Raw genomic sequence first — 13,474 nt, forward strand, 5'->3', positions numbered from 1 at the left:
CGCCAGGACGTGTCGCCGGAGGCATTATGTTTTCGGGTTGGCCGTCTGTTGTCCTTCCGTCCTTACTCAAATTTGTTGACAGCGTAACAAAAAAAAAAAAAAAAAAAGCTCTTTCAGAAAATATGAAAAATTCAAGATTGACTCGGTTGACCCATTTCACCTTTTTTGAGTCCTCACGTAAAATCAAGGGGTGCGACTTTTTGTTTGTTTTGTGATGGACGGTCAAAAATGGTCAAGGTCAAATGCTAAAATTTCACTATTTCCCCTGTATCTATGCAATGCCTTCAGGTATATTATTGAAACATATTCTATACGTGAACTATTAAATAGAGATTTTTCAGAGAGAGTTTCAGGTCATGAGGTCAAAGATCAAAGGTCAAAGGTCAAGTGAAAATGTTACAATTTAATTTTTTTTCTCCATATCTCGCAAATGGTTCGAGGCACCTTCAATTTAATTCAATTCAAGATGGTTTATTGAGCAAATATAAAATAACAATCCAGCAGTTCGAAGGCCGATTCGGTCGCTTATAGCATTGATAATGGGATAAATGAAAGTATTGCACAACAGGAAATTAGATTCGTACGTGAAATAATGAACATGGCATTATAGTGTATCCAGGATTTTTTTCTTGGGGGGGGGTCGTAATCACAATTTTTGGACCTTTACCTTTGCGAGGGAGCGGAGCGACCGAGCGGGGGGAGGGTGTGGGAGGGGGTGTCCCCCCCCCCCCCCCCTCCCACGGTAGGGAGTTTTTGAATTTTATATCTTAAAATGGGGCCATTTGGTGCATACAAAAGTGACTTTTTCAGCATACTAAAAAAAAACATTTACGTTAAAATTGGTAATAAAACCTGTGTTGGTCATATACAAGTTCGTTAATCGGTAAGTTGAAAACTGCATAAGTGCATTCAAAAAAAGTTGCTGACTAGCTAACCTTACACCTTCCTAAAGTACATAGACCCCAGGGTAAAAAGCCCTCGAAAAACAAAAATTGTCTTTTACAAAAAGTGGACCTTTTGGAAATTTGGGAGGGGGGGGGTCGTCGTACGAACCTCCCGACCCCCCCCCCCCCCCCCCCCCCTTGCATACACCCATGGGCAAGATGGAGAAGAGCGGGCAAGGAAATAAAAATGTAGAAGTCGAGAGGTAGATTCTGATTCTGATTCTGATTCTGATTCTGATTCTAATTTTGTGCCCACAAGCATGAAAACTTAAGATAAACTATATATGACACCGACACAACATCAAAAGGAAATAATGTCAGCTATCATACCATGTTTGTAAATCATTTAAAAAAAGAAGATAGAAACAGGAGATGAATCCAAAAAGTGGGAGAATTGAGGAGACGATATGCAATATAGTAATATAAGATTACGGGGAAGACTAAAGATTACTGCCGACAGTATCATATAAAATTCGATACCATTGGATACCTAAAAATCAACAGGAGATAAGAGAAAACAATTATATGTTCTTATATTAAAGAAACTTCCCACGGGAAATGAGAAAAATACCGAATGAGATGACACAAAATATGACAGGTGAACGGACAACGAATACCGAAGGTCACCTACAGATGGCGCCACCCACTACAACACAAGAATATATAGAATATATTGAAATCATTATTTCCTCCATCATTACACATAATTATAATTGTCACTGTCATGTTCAGCACATACATATAAATAAAATAACTCAAACTCCTAACAACCTTGTCCTCGGACTTTGCCTATCGGGGCGCTATTCATTGCAACACAAGAGAGAGAGAGAGAGAGAGAGAGAGAGAGAGAGGGGAGGGAGAGGGATAGAGAAGAGAGAGAGAGAGAGAGGGAGAAAAAAGGGACAAAGCTCCCTTAAATATTCAAAATGATATAAATTAAAGGATGATCCTTAAAAATACAATTTCTTCGTATATTTTATATAATTATAAACATATCTATTAATTAATGCCTATGTTTTTAAAAGCTGATAGAAAAAATACGATAAAAAAATTCAGAGCCACTCACAACAAAACCACTTCATATACGGATTGTCCATCAGGATATTAGAACCAAAAAGCTCAGTTTCATCCATAGCCATACTGCAACTTTAAAACCGGGAGAGAAAAAAACAAACACCCTAACTAAATCTGACTGACTGCCTTGGGAGGTAAAATAAAACTGCCTTTAAAAAAAAATCATTTCAGAACGCCATAATACAATATAAAGAATCTTAAGGTCAATCTGAACACCAAGAGTTTACTGCAGTGACAAGGAGCAATGACAACGAAAACCTTGATAGTGACACTGATGCTAACGAAATATTAAATTATTGTCATATCCGCAGAAAAAAAAAAGAAGAAAATAGCCTTTCACTTTACACATACAATAGTTTGGACTTATTTTATGATCGAGTAAACACATGCAGTGTTTGGTCAATACATCTCGGTCATTTAGACGTCAAAACGAGTGGGGCCAAGCAAATGTTCACACCAGTGATTCACAGGACAGTAATGTGTGACAAAATAACAGTGAATTAACACAATGCCTGTAGCACGCTTCATGCATAGTATATTATGTAGCACTTCATGACCAACATTACTCTCTTTAAACACTTTTATTGGGGTATTATGAATATCAACAGCAATCAACTAATACATCAAACCTGAATGAACACCATATGCTTCTGTTGTAATTAGCCAGAAGTATTAGATATGAAATGATACTGATATCCAACTGTATGAAAACCAGTCAAATTCATGTAATATTATAGATTGGAGTTAAGTAGTGAAGCAAGATGAGGTATAGCTGACTGTTTATACCTCTGGGTTCTACAGAAAGGCTTCATTGAACTTCGTAGGCCTATATGTGCATACTGAGTACAAAGATTCAGAATTTGCATATACTGACTGGCAGTGACTATCTAGGAAATGGGGGGGGGGGTCATGGGTCCAAAGTCAGAAGTCAAAGATCAAAGTCAACTCCTCAAAAATTGTATTATTTCCCTCATGCAGGATTTTAAATTTATTACCAATACAGATTTTCTTGGAAGTTTTTCCCAAAAGGTCAAAGGTCAAAAGAAAGCGCTAATATGTATTTCTCTGAAGGTTTGTATTGTCTTCTTATGTTACTGTAGTGTTTGTTTATATTTCTCATTTAAGGGACCTCTGTGTAAAACAGCGCTGAATAGGGTCATCCCTACATTGAAGGTCTGTTTTATGTAATTATTATAATATATTTTGTTTGTATATCTTTTTAATGGCGGAAAATACATAATTTTAACACAATACAACCACAGGTTTAGCAACTTTCTGTGAGACAATACGCCTATGGATGCTATTATACGCTCTTCAACTTTGTTTTGATGTTGCTTACATAAAAGTAAACATATCTTACACAAACAATAAATTCTAACATCCCCTCATCGTTTGCGTCTTTTCCAAAATTTGACATTAAAGGAGACCTCCGGACTTTTTTCAGACTTTTGCATTTTAAAATCTACGAATGTTCAAACTGGGTCCACAGCTTCAGACTTTGTATGTTGAACAACAGTACATAACGTGCATAAATTCAGCATAAATGAAAAAGTGGTATTGTAATAAAATTGTGTTGGCACACTGCTGGAATGCGCGTATGTGTTGAAGGGTTTCATAACATTATTTGTCTGATCAAGGACCACAATAAATTCCACAAATCTATAAACGTCACTATCGAATTTAATGTACACTGTGAAATAATAAGCATCATATAGAGTGTCCCTGAAATTTTGAGGCATGACTGCACTAAAGATGACTTAGAACAATTCATTGTAAATCCTATACTTACAACTTGTGTCGATGAACAAGCCGTAGATGGCAGTGTTACCAGGTGTGCTCAGAGGAGTGCACTCTGCTCCGTCTTGAAGGCTTTTACACTTTATTCCTTCTTTATTCCATCTCGTCCAGTACACATACCTGAAGCAAAGAAAAAAAAAACGACCCAAATTCTTCAACATGGTCATCGTGTTTAACTGATAAATTACGTTTCCACCATTTCTGACCATCAGACATGGTTAGTTTCAATGCCGAATATGAAACGTAGGCTAGATAGAAAGACCCCCCCCCCAAAAAAAAAAGAAGAAGAGAAGATAACCTTTAGCTTTTCAAAGATACATTGTTTGATCATTCTTTATTACTTCAACTGCTGCTCCTTTGAATACTATCCCTTAAGGACGCTCTGTTTGCTTGCTTGTTTCTTTTTAAAGCGGTCTCTGCCACCAAGTAGAGAGTTTTTTAAAGGAAAACAAAGGAGCAATGACTGGAAAATGGGAAATTTGAAAAAAAAAATGCATAGTGCTGACACAGTTTTCACAAAGCTTCCTTTGCTACACGGGAATGTGTGTATCTATGTATACATGTCAAATATCATATATGAAAGTCATGATACCTGATTTTTTATGGAAGCAAAATGCGTGTTAATTCTTTAAGCATGTCTGTATACATGCGCGTCACGGGGGGGGGGGGGGGATGGGGGGAGGGGGGTACGCTGGGTGCGAACGCACCCACCTTCAGACCCTGAAAAAAAAAACACTTCAGTCTGCCAGCGACCTCAACGCGGGACGCTAGATGATTATTCGTTATTATTTTTTTTATTTTTTTTATTTTGCACCAGGGACAAAAATATATATATAATCATATTCAATTCAATTCAATTCAAAGTTTATTTCATTTTCCGACATAACATATGTTTCACTTCTTTTGATAACAGAGAACAAGGTAAATAGAACATAGTGAAATGAAAAGACTGTACAATAATTGAGGACCTTTAGTAATCATACATTGTATAGTAAAAAAGAAACAGAAGTGATCGAAATGAAGTACATGTATACCGTGCGAAAAATGGAGGGACCCACTAAAAAGACAGAGCTTGTAGTGTGTGGGCCCCTCTGGAGAAGAACATTGATGGAATCGAATCATCGTAGATACAAAAGATAACAAAGTGGAAGAAGTCTGGATACAAAAGATAATAAAGTGGAAGAAGTCTGGAAGCCCACTAAAAATTAGATTACCATATATACACTTTCATAGACGCGAACAAACATGAAACAGGACTAGACAACGAGACAACTACTGGAAAAAAAGGTTGTACAAGACAAACGGAATGGACAAGACTGACAAACTGAAGACAAAATAGCAGACAAAAATGCACAACAGAAACAGAAACAGAACAACAGAAACAGCGATCTTCGGCAGAACCATGCCAAGAGAATAAGAGGATAGTTGTAGGGGAAAAGTAATATTTTGACGCCTGAAATAAGACAAGAAAATAGAAAATAGAGGGACGTATGAACAGGAGTCACATACGGAAAGTCAACTTCAAGACGCTATGGGCAAAATGGCATAGGTGACAACATTGCGAGCATCCAGGAAAAAGATACCATTAATTCTTTGAAGAGGGGACAAAGTGAGCAGGTAAGTGTAACTGAGAAAAAAGGCCAAATGGTTAATTCGGTATTGTAGAGTCGTACGATTGCAATAAAAAAGACTTCAGTCTCCTCTTGAAAGAACATATGGGTGGAGCGTTTTTTATGTCTTGATTCAAAGAATTCCAATAATTTGGGCCTACATAAATAAGTGTGTTTTTAGCAAAAATCGTTCTTAAAAGAGGTAAGTGAAATTCATTGGAACGCCTAGTAGGATATTCATGAAATGATTGATTTTTTAGGAACATAGAGTCAAAAATAGACGGAAGCAAGTTATTACAATACTTGTACATAAATTGCCCTAAATTAAACAAAAACAAATCTGCAATTTTTAAGAGCTTGTTGGAGGCAAACAACATATTTGTATGAGAACGTACAGGGGAATAACAGATAACACGTAGAGCTTTCTTTTGTAAGAGGAACACTCTCTCTAATAAATTCTGATGCGTGTTGCCCCAAACTAATATTCCATAATTAAGATGAGGCAATATTAACGACGAATATAGCATAAGTAATGATTTTTTGTGGAATATGAAATTTCAATCTATTTACAATGCCTATATTACGTGAAATTATATTGCAGACATTATCAACATGTGATTTCCAGGAAAGTTTTTCATCCACAATGACACCCAAAAATTTGATATGTGAGACTCTTTGTAGATGAGAGTCATCTAATACTATATTTGTACTTAAACTATCAACAATATTACTAAAAAGCATATATTTTGTTTTTTGAGCATTGAGTGATAGCCTATTGGCCCTGACCCAATTTGTCACTTTTTTCAATTCAATGTTAATTTTATGAACGAGAAAATCAATGTCATTATGGGCAAAAAATACATTAGTGTCATCTGCAAAATGAATAAAAGAGAGGTCGTCGGATACGCGACAAAAATCATTGATATAAATAATAAACAATAACGGCCCTAAGAGACTTCCCTGTGGGACACCACATTTAACTTCTCTGACAACGGAATCATTGTTTTTAATTGTAACGAATTGTTTTCTATCAACTAAATAACTCTTGAACCACTCCAAGGCCTTCCCACGTATTCCATAATGCGATAACTTATAAAGTAAAATATCGTGATTGATAGTGTCGAAGGCCTTGGAGAAGTCCAAGAAAATACTAACTAGATGAGAATGGTTATCGATTGCGTGAACAACTCTATCAACAAAATGCAAAAGAGCATGCGTAGTACTATGTTTCTCACGAAAACCAAACTGAAAATTCGTAAAAACGTCGTGTACCTTCAAAAAATTGATCATTCTCTTGTAAATAAGTTTTTCTAAAACCTTAGACAATGACGATAATAATGAAATTGGGCGATAATTGCTGACTTCGAACTTATCGCCTGCCTTAAATATTGGGATTACTTTAGCTAATTTCATTTTATCAGGGAACACACCATTAAAAATTGACAGATTAAATATATGAGCAAGTGGATCAGCAATCGAGGAAATAACACCCTTAAGTATGAAATTATCTATCTCATCATAACCAGAACTTCGTTTATTTTCAAAAGAAGAAATTATATCAATAATTTCAAATCTGTTAGTTGGTATAAAAAATATGGAATCAGAATTACGCTGACCTAAAAATTCAGTAAAATGAGAATCTGTTGCAGGAATGTTTTGAGCATAATTTTCGCCTATTTTTGAAAAATAAGAATTAAAAATATTTGCAATATGAAGAGGATCATTAATCGATTCATCATTCAATTTAATTTTATCAATGTCAGAGTGTTTACTCGGAACATTCATGGCCTGTTTTAGGACTTTCCAAGTATTTTTCATATCAAACTTATATTTCGATAATTGCTTAAAGTAATATTTTTTCTTTTCAGAACGTAAAATCATTGTCAAAGTATTTTTATATGATGTATATCTATTCTTCGATCGCTCAGTTTTTTCCAATTTGTACTTGTAATACAAACGATTTTTCCTATTAATTGAACGAAGAATTGATCTGGAAATCCAAGGTAATCTAGGTGTCTTTTTATACTCTGTTCTGTTTCTTTGTTTTGGGATTACATCATCTAAATGATGATTAAAAGTTTCCATAAAATTACAAAAGGATATATTAACATCATCGCTGCCAAATACTCCTGACCAGTCAGCATTCTCCAGGGCCACATCAAAACTAGCTAACTTTTCAGGTGAAACTCTACGTCTAAACAAAAGAGGTGAAATAGGTTTAATATTAGCTGGTGTTTTAAGAGTAAAACAAGTCATTATTGGAAAATGATCAGTCATATCTGAAAGGATTATAAAAGAGTCAGGGAGGGGTAGAATATTACAAAACAAGTTGTCAATGAGGGTGGCAGAGCGATCTGTAACACGTGTGGGTTTAGAAATAAGAGGAAGAAAGGACGAGGACAGAAGTGTGTGAAGAAAATCACTAGAGATATTATCATGCTCAGACTTCAGCAAATCAATATTGAAATCACCGAGTAAAAAGCAATCCTTATTTCGGAAAACGTGTGAATTATCAAGATCTGAAAAATAAGTTAAAAAATCATTGGCGTTTGAATTAGGAGGTCTGTATATAATGCCTACCATAAGATTTCTACATCCTGGGATAAGAATTTCTATAAACAAAGATTCAACAACATTGTCCATTCTAGAAATATCTTCATGAACAATAGTATCAAAGGAACGTGATATGTACAATGCAACGCCCCCTCCATTCTTATCAAGCCTATTGTTAACAAACAAATTATAACCCTCAATTGCGAAATAATTTTCTGTATTGGAAGCTAACCATGTCTCACTTAATCCGATAACGGATAGCGACTGGCTTGCATCAGATTCTAATAGAAATTTTAAATCATCAAAATGTTTATTCAAACTCCTTATATTTAAATGTAACAAAGAAAACGTGTCCTCAGAAAAATTATGAATCATATCTTTACATTGATTCACTGTTATATAATTGCACAACATATTTTGAGTGAAATCATTACTAAGATCATGAGGCAATTCATTTGCAGCTGTATTCAGGCTATCGGTAACAAAATCATCGTAAGGGGTGGTTCGTGTACTGGTTAACCCACTAACTGGGTCAGAATCTAAGCTTGTGTTCCTAAACAATTCAAAAAAAATCATCGTTCGATACGGAATGAAATGGAGCATTCAGAAAATTAGCCATAATTAAAAATACGAGACGAATTTTTAAAAGTCTGCGTTATTAAGAAAACTAGGATGTCGTGAATAAGTGGACGATACAAGAAAATACCCAGTCGCCGGGATGTGGCAAGACGCTGGAGTAATCTACGAACATGGGTGACGTCAAAATTATGATAAGCAGAAGATCGCTGAAGAGACGTAGAATGTGAAACGAGAAAGGGCTGAACAAGGTAAGTAAGAACACTGAGAAGCATGGACAGAAAAAGACATAGAACACACACAACATAATAAGAATAAATCCAGTCTCTCTGTGGGCTTCCGAGACGACAGCAAAAACATACATACACAAAAATTTGAGCCGACATTAGACAAGGACAAACGTGGCTTGGCTATTACATTCGATCAATTTCCGGATCATCAATAATATACGATAAGTACAGAATAGCTCCAAAAACCCCAGGCCAATAATGTACCCTCTCGGGCACTTGTTAGCACACCGCAGGTCTGAATACGAAACATATTTTCACACCAATGCCGCCAATGGCATCATTATAACAGTGGTAGTGTGTGTATGCATGGCGTGTGTAAGCAGTGTTTTAACATGCGAGAGTATGATTGTGCTTGAGAGTGTGAGATTTGGGTGTGTGTGTGCGTGTGTGTGTGTGTGTGTGTGTGTGTCTTAACGTGTGTGTGTTTGACGTGGGCGTGGCTGCGAGTGTAGGCAGATAAGCAAAGGGTTCGGTTCAGTGCAGACGATACCGGGACCGTACAAGTGAACAATTGCTGTACAAGCAAGTACTGTACTTCACATTACACCAGTTTGGCAGAATGATGAGTACGCAGGAATTGTGCGCATATGAATATGCAGACAAACGATAAAGATCTAACGTACGGATAAAAACTTGTAACTTTTCCAAAAATTGTCACAATTAAGAGGGGGATCAGACTTGTAGTAATAATCATCTCAAAAACAAAATGGATGGGGGGGGGGTCGTTTATAAAATGCAATATATTCCTCAACTGGTCAAAGTACAACCCAACAAGGATTACACATGTATTGAAAATATGATACAGACAAATGAAGTTAATACACACTACAGACACAATCAGTTGGAACCCCTGGAAATCTTTTGTTCCATTGTGTAAATATGGTGGTTGATTGAAAAAAATATATTGAAAACATAAAATCGCACCCCGGGCTCTGGCAGCACAGATTTTATACATATCTATTTACAGTTTTTACTATTTATCGACCGTACGGTACGGAGCACTTTTTGCGTGTTCGTGTACGTATGCTACTACAAGGATGTAGGGTCTATGTATAGCACTTTACTTCTGACCAATCCAAATTGAGAATGCGAGCCTAAGTGCGAGCCTTAGCCTCATAAAGATTTTTCAGGGGCAAGCACACTATGATTTTGGCCCCCTCCCAATAATGAGTAATTCTCGACATGAAAAATTTTCTTGCTTTTTTGACAAAAAAAAACAGCTCCCCATAAAACTATTGCAAGGGTAAGCATATCGTTTGCTCCCCTCCCCACATGATTATAATTCCCATGATGAGAAGATTTTCTTGCATTTTTGTGATAAAAAAGGAAGAAGCTACCCCCTCCAACACCCTACCCCCGTCAAGTTCCATGTATTATTAAATGCCAACACAATGATGTTGCACAAGTGCAAACAAGGGCTGAGATGCCGCGAGTTAGTCAGGCATTTTCATTTTTTTTTAATAGAAAAAAACCCCCAAAATTCACCAGAAGTGTGCACTAGAACGTTGAATTTCCGGTCTGAAAATGCAAAATCTCCCTGTCGTGGGAGGGGGATACTCTCCCCCGTTCGGTTGCTCTGCTCCCCCGCGCATAAATGCTATATTCTACCTTCAAGTTTTGAAAACGGATCGATGCTGCTGGAATGGATTATAAATAAAAGGTTCATCATTGACTACTGTGACAAATTCATTATTAGGAGAATTTTTTTTTAAAGAGCGGTCCATATAGTATTCACTAAAAATCACGATACCAATTAACAGCCACATACTTTGTGTCTGGAACATACCAACCAAAGTTCATTGAGACTTACTTGAATTGACTCATTTTTACACGGCTTCTTGTGTTTCATGGTCGAACGCAATACATTATATTTTTTTTTTCTAAGTCCTAATTAATTATATGTCAATGCAGGATTATGTGTTATATAATATATATATGATTATTACAATCTATTGATAGTCAATACAAATGAATACGAATCAATAAAGTATTTCTGAGTAAAAAAACAAAACAGAACAGTAAATGTGATGGTGTTGTTCATTAAAGTTGGTTAAGAAGAATAAGAGAGGAAGTGATTTGGGGACTTAACGGGATGATCAATTTCTATGTTATCTATATTTTAGTAATGTGTGTATGGGCATAATGTATGGGGGATTTTAGGAACACACTGATATATCATCAATAATTATAAGATATAAATGTATATGGGGCATTTATTGTAATTATAAGATATATAATCAATCATTTCTTGTTAGTCAATCTATAAGGGCAGCAAACATGTTGCAGGTTGCCCTCTACATATTCTATTTTGTCCCCAGAACCTGTACGGTAAAAAAAAAGAAAGAAAAAAAAAATATATATTATTATTGTTGTGTTTTGTTTTGTTTCTTATTTGTACATGTTCGTTCAAAAAAAATCCCTTAAATCTCCCTCCATGTGTGTGTGTGTGTGTGTGTGTGTGTGTGTGTGTGTGTGCTTGGAAGCGAGGGGGGGGGAGGACAGAGGGGGCACTTGCCCCTCCCCCCCCCCCCCTAGTTATTTTTTGTTGGGGGGGGGGGGGCAAAATGACTTCCCCCAAGTGCCCCCTGTATCAAATAATTCATCAATTTTTTAAAGACCAAAATGAACAACAAAGGCGCTTTTCTCCTCTGAAAGTTATCAATTTCATAACTGAACTTCAATGCCATTTTTTCGCCCATAACGGGGCAAATAATTCACTAACAATATACAGTATTATATCTATACACTAATATATACTAATCATGAGCAGATTTAGTATGTAGATGGTAGCCTCGCGTCGTCGAGTGTGCCCCCTGAAACGTACCTTTAGTAAACCTTATATTTTTCCTCTTCTTCTATAATTCTATACTGATGAGAACATTTAATTGTATTGTTCGAACAAGGCGATCACGTTTAAGCTTTTAATGAATGCATTTCAGGCGAATGGCAAATTGGAAATCACAGTCCTTCGCAGTGATTTTTTTCTACTATGTTTAATTTCCCAGAAATTTGATTTCAAATGCTCCGTAAACGCGACTTTTTTTTTTTTTTTTTAAGTCACTACCCTGGGAGGGTGCATCCCCCTCCCACACCCTCCCCCGCTCGGTCGCTTCGATCCCTCGCCGAGGATCTCACACCGTCACATAATGTACCCCCGTATGTTATAATCATAGTCCTTCACAGTGATTTTTTCACTAGGCCTATGTTTAATTCTCTAGGAATTCGCTTTTAGATGCTCTACAAACGCGAATTATGTACTCTGTTTTAATTTTTTAATTTTTTAATTTTGTTATTTCTTTTTTCACCAGGGACAAAAACAAAATATCTAGAAAAAATAAAATCGTACCCCGTGCTCTGGCAGCACTTATTTTATACATATCTATTTACAGTTTTGACTATTTATCGACTGTACTGTATCCGTACGGTACGGAGCACTTTTTGCGTGTTCGTGTACGTATGCTACTACAAGGATGTAGGGTCTATGTATAGCACTTTACTTGTGACCAATCCACATTGAGAATGCGAGCCTAAGTGCGAGCCTTAAGGCCGTGTCACACCATAACGCGGGCTTGTGGCGAGGAGGTAGTTTCCAGCACGTAGAAGATTTTCAGCGGCCGAACAAGAATGTTTGCAACACTGTTAGAAAAAAATCAACAAGGTTGTTTAAAATTTTAAACAACCACAAGTTAACCGGTGAATCGCTCAACTGTTGTTTAAAAATTAAACAACACGTAGTTGTTTAAACTTTTAACCCTTTGTTGTTTAAAAATTCTAAACAACTGTTGTTTAAAAGAAATTTAAACAACTGGGTTGTTTAAAAAAGTTGTTTAAAAATTTAAACAACTGTTGTTTAAAAGTAATTTTATACAACTGGGTTGTTTAAAAAAAGTTGTTTAAAAGTCTAAACAACTGTTGTTTAAATGTAATTTTATACAACTGAGTTGTTTAAAAAAAGTTGTTTAAAACTCTAAACAACTGTTGTTTAAAAGTCATTTTATACAACCGGGTTGTTTAAAAGTAATTTTATACAACTGGGTTGTTTAAAGCAAATATTAAATATTCATGTTTAGAATTTAAACAGTTCTTAATCCCATATTACTGTACAACTCACTTGTATATAAGCACAATAACACAAATGTTTATTTTTTTGGCCAATCATATATTTCAGCACATTTTCACTGTCTATATCACTGACAGCGTATCATTAGAAAACCTTCAATCGGTCAATCTGTCCATCGATGTGCAAACTTATTAAAAATAACAAATTGAGCCAATGAAGAATTGTCTCATCCATTTCAGAATATATACAGAGTAACAATTCTTCTTATACAGTGAACCTTTGATAAGTCGAAGTTCTCGAGAACCGAGAAAAATGTGTCGACTCGCGCGGTTTGACTGCAGAGGAAAAATCACAAGCTTTTGTTATGCTTGAGTTAAGTGATTTCCCAGCTGAATTGACCTCGACTCATCTAAAGCTTAGTGTATTGTCAAATGTACATTTTGATTCCACTTACATACAAATGGGCGCTTAACGCCGTAAAAATCACATTTCACAATATTTCAACTAAACTGCAATGGCAAATTGAATTTGAAACATGCAATAATTAAAGAATTAATTATTATGCATAAC

This window comes from Diadema antillarum, unplaced genomic scaffold (assembly GCF_040938485.1).
Source record: "Diadema antillarum isolate AM-2024a unplaced genomic scaffold, OU_Dant_1.0 seq00001977_RagTag, whole genome shotgun sequence".
NCBI lineage: Eukaryota > Metazoa > Echinodermata > Echinoidea > Diadematoida > Diadematidae > Diadema > Diadema antillarum.